The 12,304-nt window shown below is 24.5% G+C and overlaps 1 long non-coding RNA gene across 2 annotated transcripts in view; it reads right to left on the bottom strand.

The window, feature by feature from the left end:
- Positions 1 to 4,724: 4,724 nt before the first annotated feature.
- LOC129958093 (uncharacterized) overlaps positions 4,725 to 12,304 on the bottom strand; it is a 47,171-nt gene continuing 39,591 nt past the window's right edge. For both annotated transcript variants that reach the window (XR_008783138.1, XR_008783137.1), the window contains one exon: positions 4,725 to 5,019. This is a non-coding gene — a long non-coding RNA (uncharacterized LOC129958093). The remainder of the gene's footprint in view (positions 5,020 to 12,304) is intronic.

Here is a 12,304-nt window from a genome sequence, read left to right as displayed (position 1 = left end):
ACCGGAGTTTCATCTATGAGTTTCATCATCAAATATAAGATCTCTAAGCTTTCTCATATACAACGACTCCTTTATGACAGACACCATGTTTCTTCAAACTGATAATGTCGCACATTTTAAAACAAATTGAGAGTTACTACACGAGGAAGATACCCACAAATGTTTTGTCTTCAAATAAATCTAGAAAGTTAAAACAGGGTAGCGTACAGATCAACTAAAGAATGTAGCTCTAAATAAGAAAACTTATTTATTTTTTGAGACTGTTTCACAAATATATTTTAGAAATTTTATTATCAATACAAAGAGCTATTCAAAATATCTGATTGGTGATGTACCAGAAAAGGGGTAATTAAGATAAATTTCTGTAATCATAATAAACATTTTTTTTATTCATCTGTTTCAAAAGTATATCTCAGAAATTATACCAAATATATAAAGAATATATCATGAAAACAGAATATTGATGTATTGAAAAACAAAGAAGAGGAATGCAAGTATGTCAAATGCAATAAATCATAAAGTAATTTAAAAAATGAAAGAGCATGTAATTCACTTCAAATTCTTCAGATAAATGTTAAAACACTATCTAAATAAGTATATACTTTCTGATTGTTTCAGAAGTGCATTGTAGAAAAGAAATAAGGCCAAAAAAACATTGGAAAAAGAGGACAGCTTAATTTTTAAATCAATAATATACATTAAGTGAGTATTTTGAGGCAGGATTGCACTTCTAAAAATAATTGAAGTTTTACTTCATAAGAGAGCAAATAAATATTTTCTTATTCATTTATCCGGTAAAATTCATATTTTGTGATACCAAATGAAGTATTAGAGGTTTGAAAAGAAACAAATTTCTAAAAATGGAGGTATTTGTTTCAGACACAATTCATCAATTTAAATGTTATCCTCTTGTTAAGTTTCTCTCTTTGGGTATTTTTTTTTTTTTTTTTTTTTTGTTAATAACAGACACATAATAGTAAACTTATTCAGCAATTCCTGCAAAACTTAAAAAGAGAGAGAGAGAGAAATAATTCTCTGCCAAAAATTGTAGGCTGACACTATTGAAATTCAAAGAAATATTTTGAATTGATAGAATGTAGAAAATGTTAAGAATTATAAATAGAAATCTTTGAAAAATTTACTCAATTGAAATACAGTCTTCTAAATTATGCTGAGAAACGTTGCCTCACTTATATTCAGAATAATTTTTGCTTTTCATATTATTATTACTTATTTGTTGTACAATCATAAGTAATGTAAATTTTATGTCTAGTCCATAATATTATCCACAACTACCTTTCTTTAAAGTAAACTTCTGTTGATATTACTGTAAAATCAAAGCACAGGCATGTAAACAGTCTACACAAAAAGAGTTGATTTGGTATCTATGAAATTGAAAATGTGTTAAAATTTGATAAAATATAGAAGTTGTTTAAAATTATAAATACAAATCACTGAAAAATTTATTAAATTGAAATGCAGTCTTCTATAATAATTCAAAATATGCAGAAGAAGGTTGTCTCCATTATAATATGAATAATTTCTAACTTATAACATGTTAATAATTTGTAGTACAGCATTTAAGAATGTAAATTGTATGCCTCTAACTGAATATTTAAATGTCTAATTTACATTTACTGTAAATATATCTAGCTGCTGCTTGAAAGCTAAATTAAAGAGGGTATGTACTTTTAAACTAGATTAGATTAATTTGATACTTCTGAATTCCAAAAAACATTGTTAATTGATATTATTTTTAATTCTTATTAATTTCTACATTACGATTAAAAATTTGCTAAATTGAAACATAGTCTTCTAAACTCTTGAAAAAAAAAAAATTATTACCCATATTATTTATAAGAATAATATCTGCCTTATATATTGTTGTTTTTATGTAGCATAATGATAAATAATTAGGATTTAATGCCTAATTCTAATATTATCTTCTCTTATATCATTTAACATTAAACTTGTACAGGTATTGCTTTAAAATTAAAGTAGTGAGATAGAAATAATATTATGCAGAAAAAAAGATTACATTGATGTTATTGAAAATAAAAATATATTATGAATTGCAGGTATGATGCAGAAACTGTATAAAATTATAAATAGAAATCACTAAGTAATTAATTAAATTAAAATGAAAACTAATTCATATTATGCAGAGAAATGTTTCCCTAATAATTTTCACAATAAATTCTCCTTTTACATAGTTGGTGATATGTAGTATAAGAACAAATAATTCATATTTTATATCTAAATAATCAAAATATCACATTTTAAAGTGAACTTGTGCAGTTATTAGAACAAACTCAAAGGACAGACATAAAAATATTCCTTGAAGAAAGAGAGAAAGAAAGAAAAGATTGATTTAATTTTACTGAAATTTTACTAATTATTATGATATAATGTAGGAACTGTTCAGGATTTTAAATAGAAATCAATAAAAAATTTATAAAATTGAAATTCTGCCTTTCAAACTAATGCAAAATATACTGAAAAATATTATACAAACTATTTTCAAAATTATATATATATATATATATATATAGTTGGTCATGTGTAGTATAAATTTAAAAAAAGAACTGAAAATATTAAATCCTGTATCATATGAAACATCAGGATTCTTAACAAAATTCACACTAATATATTAAAATAATGATGTTCATGTTATGAAATTTGGCAAACTATACAAAGGCAATTTTAAGTGAAATGATTCACTAAAACATGCAATTGTGGAAATGAGATTTCAATTAACCATTATTCTCCATGCTGAAGAATTGGCTTTTAATAGCAAGAGATAATTTTATTTTAGTAATTTGAGAGTTTGCTTCTCTAGTGTCTATTTATCAGATTTTTTGTGATTAACAAAAGGATGAACATATAATTTAATTTATACTTTTTAAATTCCTGTGTTTTCACAAGAAAATCGTCAAAAATTCCGGAAAACAGTACAATTTTAATTAAAAGAATGATTTATATTAAAAGCACTTTTTTTTATAGATATTTTTGACTTCTCAGCTATAAATCGCAAAATTAAATGAAATTAAAATCGTTTAAATTAATTGAAAATATGCTGAAGAATGGCGCCTTTACCATTTTCTGGAAAATTTCTGTGTTTTATATTATTAGTCATTAGTAATTTAATGTAGTTATGTAATTTTATGGCCAGATAACAATATTATCCCTCCCCCATCTTACTTTTATTGTAGCTTTCCAAAGTCACTGATTCAGAACAAAGTACACAGACAGAAATATCTTTGTTAAAAATATATATTGGAGGAATAATACTAAAATTCATAATGTATTAGTAATTGACATAATGTATAATATGCTGCAAATTGTAAATAAATATAATTGAAAAATTCCCGAGATTGATATGTCGCTTTCATAAATGATTCAAAACACGTACAAAAATGCTACCACAATTGTCTTCAAATTTCTGCCTTTTATATTTTTAACTATCTGAAGTATAAAGTGGGTTATCATTTTGTGATGAAAACTAAAAATATTAAATTCTGGTACACCATTTCTTTTTTTAAAAAAAGAGGGGTTTTAGGGTAAGAACGAATATCTAAAAGTATAAAGCATTTTTCTCAATTTTTAAAATTATTTGTAGTATGATGTAGTATTTTGAAATCCATATAAAAATTGAAGTACATTTATTCACCACTGAACTGGGTAATCTCGAATGCCATGAATTATTTAAAAAATGAAATCATAACAAGACCTCAAATAACTATCAAGATCCTATGCTCAAAAAAATTGTGCTTCTTTAGCATGCAGAATGGTAATGGTAATCATGGAATAGGTAATTTTATTTTAATAACTAGGCAATTTATTTATCTGTTGATTAACCATATTTTTTCTGATTAATAAAGGACGAAGGTACTTTTGACATTCTGGTTTCTTAATTCGTGTTAATTTAAAATGAAACAAGTCAATGATTTCACAATATTGTTGTACTTTATTAAAATAAATTAATATAATGTAACAGCTTTTTTTTTTTAAAAAAAAGTATCATCAAATGTGCAATTTATGAAAAACAATTTTTTACTGTTCACCTCTAAATTGTAAATTCATTAAAAATATTTTAATATAAAAAGTTAAAATAAATACAATGAATTTATTTAAATATTCTATGATTAGATGATAAAATAATTTATTAATATTTATAGCTTAAATTATTCTCATTAACGTTAAGAAACAAAATCTCCGATGATTTACATTGAACATTTTATTATTCTTTAGAAGCCATTTAAATTAAAAATTTGCATTTCTTGATGGGGGGGGGATTTTTTTTTTTTTATATGTCTGAATATTTCTTGAACACCAAGATTTGTTAAATACAATTTTACACTTATTTTATCCAATATCAACAAGAAGTTTTAAGCATATTGATATGCTTTCATTCAAATTCGTCTCTGTTGGTGTGGTGAAAAAGAGTTAATAAGTGAGGTGCTGGTATTGTGTGTGTTCCTCCTTCATTTTCTTTGTTTCAAAATTATGAGGCTCATATTCAAACACATTCACTGACATAGTTTTAAGCTATAGAAATCAATACACAAGTTTTAAGTTAATTTTAATTGTTAAAATTTTAACTCCGAATTACCCCCCCCCCCTTTTTTAACTGAATTATGATACGGGGTCTATTTAATTTCCTTTATATTATTGAAGAGTATGAAATTTTTAAGGATCAAAATTTGAGGTTTAAATGTAATAAGTTTAAAATGACAATAAAATTTATTTAATTAGTTACATTTTTGAATCTTAAAAACCACAGTATAGCAACCTTTATCTTGCCTGCACACCCTGACAAAATCTTTTCAAATTGCTTTATAATTATCATTTATATTTCCATATCACATGTTTGAAAAAAAAATTACAATCTAACGGATTTTGTATTACCCATCGATAGGGGAAACTGGATCGGAACCCGAGGTTGTCGAATCTTTAACCCAAACTCTGCTATCAGTCGACCAGATTGATATGGTTTTTGCTACTTTTGTCTGGAGAGCACTGTGAAAAAAAAAGTGTTGTAATATTAAAAAAAAAAAAAAAAAAAAAAAAAAAAAAAATAACGTAGAGGATATTAAAAACATAAGCCGTTGAGCATAAAAAGAAAAAAAATTAACTCATTTTTCAACGCGTAAATTTATTGCCACAAGTTATATAATTGAGAGTTTGAGGTGATTTCACTTTATGACATAGTGTTAGTTAAAATCTTAATATTCAAATGAAATGTTGAATATTATGTTCCATATAATATTACATTGCTTTATAAAGTCTAATCTGGGAAATTCAAATTTAACGACAACATAAAAAAAATAAAACCGGGTAAGCAATGAAATAGTATGTCACTGCAATGCATTGTCAAAATATTCAATTTGCAGCATTTTACAGCAGAATTACAAAGGAAATATTGTATTTATCCCGGAATAAGTTCAAATAAGTAAAAAAACAAAATAAAAAAATAAATGTGAAAAAGATCGATTCATGAAAACGGGCAAACAACTTGCAATGAAAAATATTTGAAATTAATCACATATTTCAATATTATTCAGCGATTAGTAATTCATAATTTTCATATTCATTATCAAGTAAACATTACATCGATAATAGCAAAAGGGATATGACATCTAAGTAATGCATTTGTGACATTTAGAAAACTCACTAAAGATTTTCCGGTGAAAGATGCTAGATTTGCTTTTGGTTTGCAATATATATATATATATATATATATATATATATATATATATATATATATATATATATATATATATATATATATATATATATATATATATATATATATATAGTAAACTGGACAAACAATTAAGTGAGAAGTATATGTCAACGCAATGCTTTTATTTAAAGATTAAATTAACAGCATTTTAAAGCAGAATTACACGTTAAATATTGTTTTCGATTCCGATAGCAGTTATTGGAAAAGGAGATTGATTTATTGAAACAGGCAAACAACGCGCAGATTTGAACAATGTTATACATTCATTGTTATTCATAAATATATCATTGCATTTAAAAATAAAACTGTATGATATATTTATAAATGAATGATATATTTATGGGAAATATTGTATTTATCCCAGAATATGTTCAAATAAGTAAAAAAACAAAATAAAAAATGTGAAAAAGATTGATTCATGAAAACGGGCAAACAACTTGCAATGAAAAAAAAATATTTGAACAATGTCATACTTTCATTGCTATTCATAAGTATATCATTGAATCTCATTGCATTTAAATATAAAACTGGAGCTATTTATGAGAGTCGTAAAATAACGTTTGCTTTATTTTCAGCCAACAAATTTCATAACAATTTCAAGTATTCTTTCCTAAAATTAAATCTACTTGGTTTAGCAGAATTCAAAAGAAAATATGCAGAAAAATTCCACCGGAAATATTCTTATAATATCTATCTATTGGAGAATATGTACAAATAAAACAACAAACCGGAAGGTTAATGTTCGAAATTTAGGTTTCGCACTGATCACTTCAAAATAAATGAAAACATTTAGGAGTATTTTTAATATTATAAATGGGTAAATTTAATTTGATTCTCAAATTTATGGTGATAAATTTACTTTTAGATATTAAATAATATCTTATTTTTATAGGATTTCAAAAAGGAATCATAAATTTATAATTTTCATTTTCGCACTCTATAGCAAAATACTAGGAGAAAGACGCTCAAATGAAAATTTTTCTTATTACACTTTTAGAACATGTATTTATAAAGACAAGCACAAATCATCCAGCATGCAGAATAATTTTTTTTAACAAAACTCACAAATTCAACTCAAATTGTGCTATTTGTGAAATTTGAATGGCAACAATATTCGAATATATTTTCTGCAACGACTCGCTAGTATTGTAATGTTTACACTTATCATTTTACTATAACTTTTTACATATTGATAAGTATAGGGATGAAATGACGAGTTGCTTGAACTTTCTAGATGATAACTGGTAATTCACAATCGGTTTAATAATTTTGATTTTACTTGCATTTTCTCTACTCGTCTGTGGTTGTATCAGGTAATATAATTGTCTTTATTAAGTTGCCTGACTACAAAACATTCGACGCGACTTACTTCAAAATTTCACTTACCTTTCGAGTAGAATTTTATTTACTTATATAGTCTTCTGCTGTTCTTTCGCAGACGGTCTTGATAATTTTTTTTTAAATTTTAATATTACTATTAACTATTTCATGTATTGTAATCAGCTAATGTTAAATCTCACATATTACTAATATTTAATAGCTCGTAATTCCTCATTTCTTAATCATATTACTGTTTGACGAGAAATCGAAAGCAGTAAACTAATATTAGTGCTTTATATTCATTATTAAAGTACATAATTTGTTATAAAAATGCAAAAAATCTTATCCTCATTATTTTGACTAATTCGTTCTGTATTAATTACAAATGTATTTAATGGGTTCATTTTGTGGGAAAATCCCATGTATTTTCTACATAAGATATCATACATTTCATTGTACTACATAAAAAGTAAACAAGTATTTAATACATCTTTCTTTACTCAGTTATATGTAGGAGTAAAAAGCCTATTTCAGAGTCTATACGAAATCTTTCATGCCTGACTTCATTACGAGATTTTTATTTAGCATATTATCTAAATTTAATTCATATGTAATATATGCATATAAATAATAAATCTTCCTTTTAGATAATGCAGATGGCAGCAGGATAGGAGAGTAATGACATTTAGTATTTCATTTAAAATAAAATTTTTTAAAAACAATTTTCGAGTTTAATATAAGTACAAAAAATAAATCCATTTTTGTATCTCCATTTAATGTACATCAATAACGAAATTTTCCCATTTTTTTTTCCTTCCAAAAAGTGGTTTAACAAATCTCCGAATATTCAAATATCTCCCTTTTATTTTCAGAGTTTTGCGCCGACGAAGACGAAGAGTTCGATTCACCTTGCCTGATAATTGGCGAGACGTAGAGGATGAAGAAGAAAACACGAATAACCCCGTGAATAATTCAGATGATGCAAGACCTAGAAGAAGGCGAAGCCGTCGAAGCAGGAGGAGATCTCGGAGAAGAAGTAGAAAGCGATAGTTATTTTTAGATCTCTTTGTCAATGAAATATTGAAAAATAATATTATTTTCTACGTCTTTGAAAATGTCTATTCAAATGTAAGACATATCAGTATACTTAATAAAATCTATTTCTTCTCAATAAATATAATGTTTTATATTTTGATGTGAAAAACTGTTAATATGATTAGTACATTTTGTTTCACCTGACTAAAAATCATCTTGAAATTTCTTTAGTCTACATTAACTTCATGTAATTTTTTATTTATTTATAGTATTCCATAAATTTTCTTTCTGATACCAGCCTCTTCTTCTTCCTTTTTTTTTTCTTCCCATATGTATTATTTACCACCAGATTACTTAAAAATCTAAGTAAGCAAATTTTTTTAGGTTTAAATGAATGTAAACTTTTTTTATAAAAATAAGAAAAATGTTTAATTCTCTAACAATGGAAATGAAGACAGATCTTTCCCTCGGAGTTATATCTATTAGTTTTGACATACAATACAAAATCTCCAAGCTCTATCCTAATCTAAAATAACTCCTTTATCACAGACGCTATCGTTCTTAAAACTGAGATTGTCGCATGTTTCAAAACAAATCGAGAGCCACTGTAAGAGGAATATTCAACAAATGTTTTTGTCTTTAAATAAACGTAGAAATTTAAAATAGGATTATGTTGTTAACTATAGCTCTAAATAAGATAAATTCAATTTTACTTTTATTTATTTTTTTGAGAGGGGAGGGGCTCACTGTTTCATGAATATATTTTAGATATTTTACTATGTATACAAAGAGCTATTCAAAAATACTTGATTGGGGGTTTACATGAAAAAGGGGTAATTAAGATAAATTTCAGTAATCAAAAGTAACTATTTTTCATTCATTTATTGCAAAAGCATATTTCAGAAATTATATTATCGAAATAAAGAATATAACATGAAAAGAGATTTAACGATGTAGTGTGGAGAGGAAAAAAAAAAAAAAAAAAAGGTAAGTATTCAAAATGCAACAAATCTTATAGTAATTAAAAAACACTAAATAAGTATGAATATATTTTCTGTTAATAACAAATATATAAAAGTAAACTTATGAAACTATTCCTGCAAAAATAAAAGTGAGAAATAACACTTTGCAAAAAATTATAAACTGACATTATTGGAATTCAAATAAATATTTTAAATTGATGGAATGTAGAAAATGTTAATAATTATAAGTAGAAATCTTTGAAAAATTTACTAAATTGAAATACAGTCTTCGAAATTATGCTAAGAAACATTACATCACTTTTGCTTTTTATATTATTTCACATTTGTTGTAAAATGATAAGTAATGCAAATTTTATGCCTAGTTCATAATATTATCCACACCTACATTTCTTTAAAGTAAACTTGCAAGAAAAAAAGGAAATTTTTGTTAATAAACAGTTTGAGTACATGTGATCAAATCCAGGTGGGATGAAGAAACTGTTTACCCAAAATTCTGCTGTGACAGGTATTTCCAGTCAATTTTACTATTGAAATTAACCTTGAGTAGTTTAAGACTAAGTTAATAAAACATTCTCCTTCTCTACAATATTAATAATTTTAATATATTCTTCTTAATAACAAAATTTTTTACACAAAGAGGATAGATTTTATAAATAATAAATTTTAATTCCAAATATGTGGTGGAAAAACTTTCTAATGGTTTGGGGAAGATTTTGCCTTAATTTTCCACAAATCAAAAGAAATGTAGAAATATTTCTTAATAATAAAACTTACTAATTTATAGTTTAAAAAAAAGAAAAAAATGCCAACTGTATAAGAATATAAAAATATAGAAATTATTGCTTAGGTATTTCTTTTGACATCTCAAGGAGGGGAAAAAAAAAAAAAAAAAAAAAAAAAAAAAAAAGAACAAGCATTGTCACATCTGGACAAAAAGTTAAATGATTATGTGTGTCAATAATTATTTACCCAAAATTATGCAGTGACAGGTACTTCCAATCGTTTTCATTATTGAAATTAACTTTGAATATTTTAAAAGCAAGATAATAAAATAATAATTTTAATACATTTTATAAATAATTTTAGTTTAAAATTTGATTTCAAGGTCTCTTTTTTCAATAATTTTTTCTGTGTTCATCACCATCTTTTACAGAACTAAAGCTGAACAGAATAGGCACAATTGCAGGATAAATAGAGGAAACTATTTTCAATTTTATTCTTTAAAAAATTTTAAGATAAAACATGTATATCCTATTTAAAAAATCAAGTTTCATTTAAGTGAATATTACAAAATGTTTCATTCCTTGAAACCACTGCAATAATATATAACTTATCCTCACTTTAAGTATATTTCAGAAGATACTTTATTCTCAAAATTTAGAAATAAATATTAAAGCCTATCCACTGATGCAGTTATGGCAATTATTAAGATTAGTGAAGTATTGGTGAACTTATTACTACTTGTTATACTACTTATGAAGATTGGTATGAAGATCATTATACTAAATTTTTATGCTTGCTTTGAGGTTTTTAAAGTCATAATTATTGACATTCTTCGAGAAATTATATTCTTATCTACCAAAATTTTATTCTAACTCAAAACTTTATAAATACTGGGTCATAAACTCAAATAAGATTTTAAAAAATAATTTCAAGAATCTAAACAAATTCAATATTCTTTCTTTCAGACCATGATAATCAAAAATAATTGAAAAAATCATTTAAGTTATAATGATTGTTATTCACATTAAAGTAGAAGAAAAAGAACATTCATATTTTATTTATCTCCTATTAAATCTTATTTTGAAAGATTATTCTAATCTTTTAATTTTTGTTTGTTTGAAAAGAAAACATTGGAAGTGAGAGAACAAAATGTGTAGAAAACACCACTGAATCTCTTAATGCATTGTTAACAGAACAATATTAAATTTAAATAAAAATGTATCTTATCAACATTATTTTAATTTTAAAGAAAGTCTTGACACTATTAAAGCTTTCATTTATATTTAACATATGCAAGTCAAAATTAAAATTTTTCCTACGCTTTCTTTTATTACTTCTCAATTTAAGTTTCCAATTAAAAGTAGAAGTAGCTTTTAAATTATTTCAAAGGTCGCAACAATGAAAAAAAATGGCTTCCTCTATCCTTAAATAGTTCATTTAAAATAGTTCAAGTCCTGTAAGTCATTGTAAATCAAAAAGCAGCTATTACACTTCTCAAAAACAGAACTTTCCATTCTCATAAATGTGAAATAAATTTCATTATTAGTAAAGAAATAAGAAAAAATTTCTTTTAATAATTCATTATTAGTTTTTCTTCTTCTTTTGGATTAATATCATTAATAAAATTCCTTTCTATTCCTCAATAATAATAAGCTTTTGTAATATATTTGAAACATCCTGTGTATTCGATAATAGAAAATGAAAGCTGATAAAAAGGAGAATAAAAAATAATAATGTCTTCATTTGTATGTTTTAAATAAATATAGATTCATTAATAGTATTAATAAAAATAATGTTATTCAATAATAATTTATAAAATATAAACGTTGTTAGGGGATAAGATATTATTAAGTAGCGATTTTAATTGCAAAACTTAATTTTTGTAATCATATATTTTTTTTAATTCTTAATGTCAAAATAATATCTATTAATAATATTTATAAAATTTATTTATTATTTATATATTTACTAATGAAAATTATCAGTATATTAAAAATTAGCATTCAACAAAGGAAAATTACCATGAAAATATCACAGAGAAAAGTCAAGTAAAAGTCGTAAATAATTCTTTGAATATTAGGACTCAAAATATTTTATGCTTCCAGCTCAGACACAGTTCAAAATAAACTGATTAATGCACATATAATCAAGGAAATTTAGAAGTTAGGGCAAATTTAAGTAAGTAAAAAAATCTCGTAGAAAATTTAATTCGAAGAGAGAAATTTCCAGAGCTTCGATCTCAAATCCTTCAGATATTCAAAAAAAAAAAAAAAAAAAAAAACCGAAAAAAGACGTCTGCTCAATTTTCCACTGCCTCTAATAACAGCAAAACCTTAAAAATAATAATAATAAATGAATGAATTTTAATAAAAAAACTGTTGTTAATTGCACAAAATATTGATATTTTATTTTTTAAAACTATTTTTAAATTAATTAAAAACTATATTAGTCAAATTCATGATAAGTATTTACTTAGGATAGCAAACTATTTCTTTAA

This window comes from Argiope bruennichi, chromosome X1 (genome assembly GCF_947563725.1).
Source record: "Argiope bruennichi chromosome X1, qqArgBrue1.1, whole genome shotgun sequence".
NCBI lineage: Eukaryota > Metazoa > Arthropoda > Arachnida > Araneae > Araneidae > Argiope > Argiope bruennichi.
This window is presented reverse-complemented; position numbering and strand designations above follow the sequence as displayed.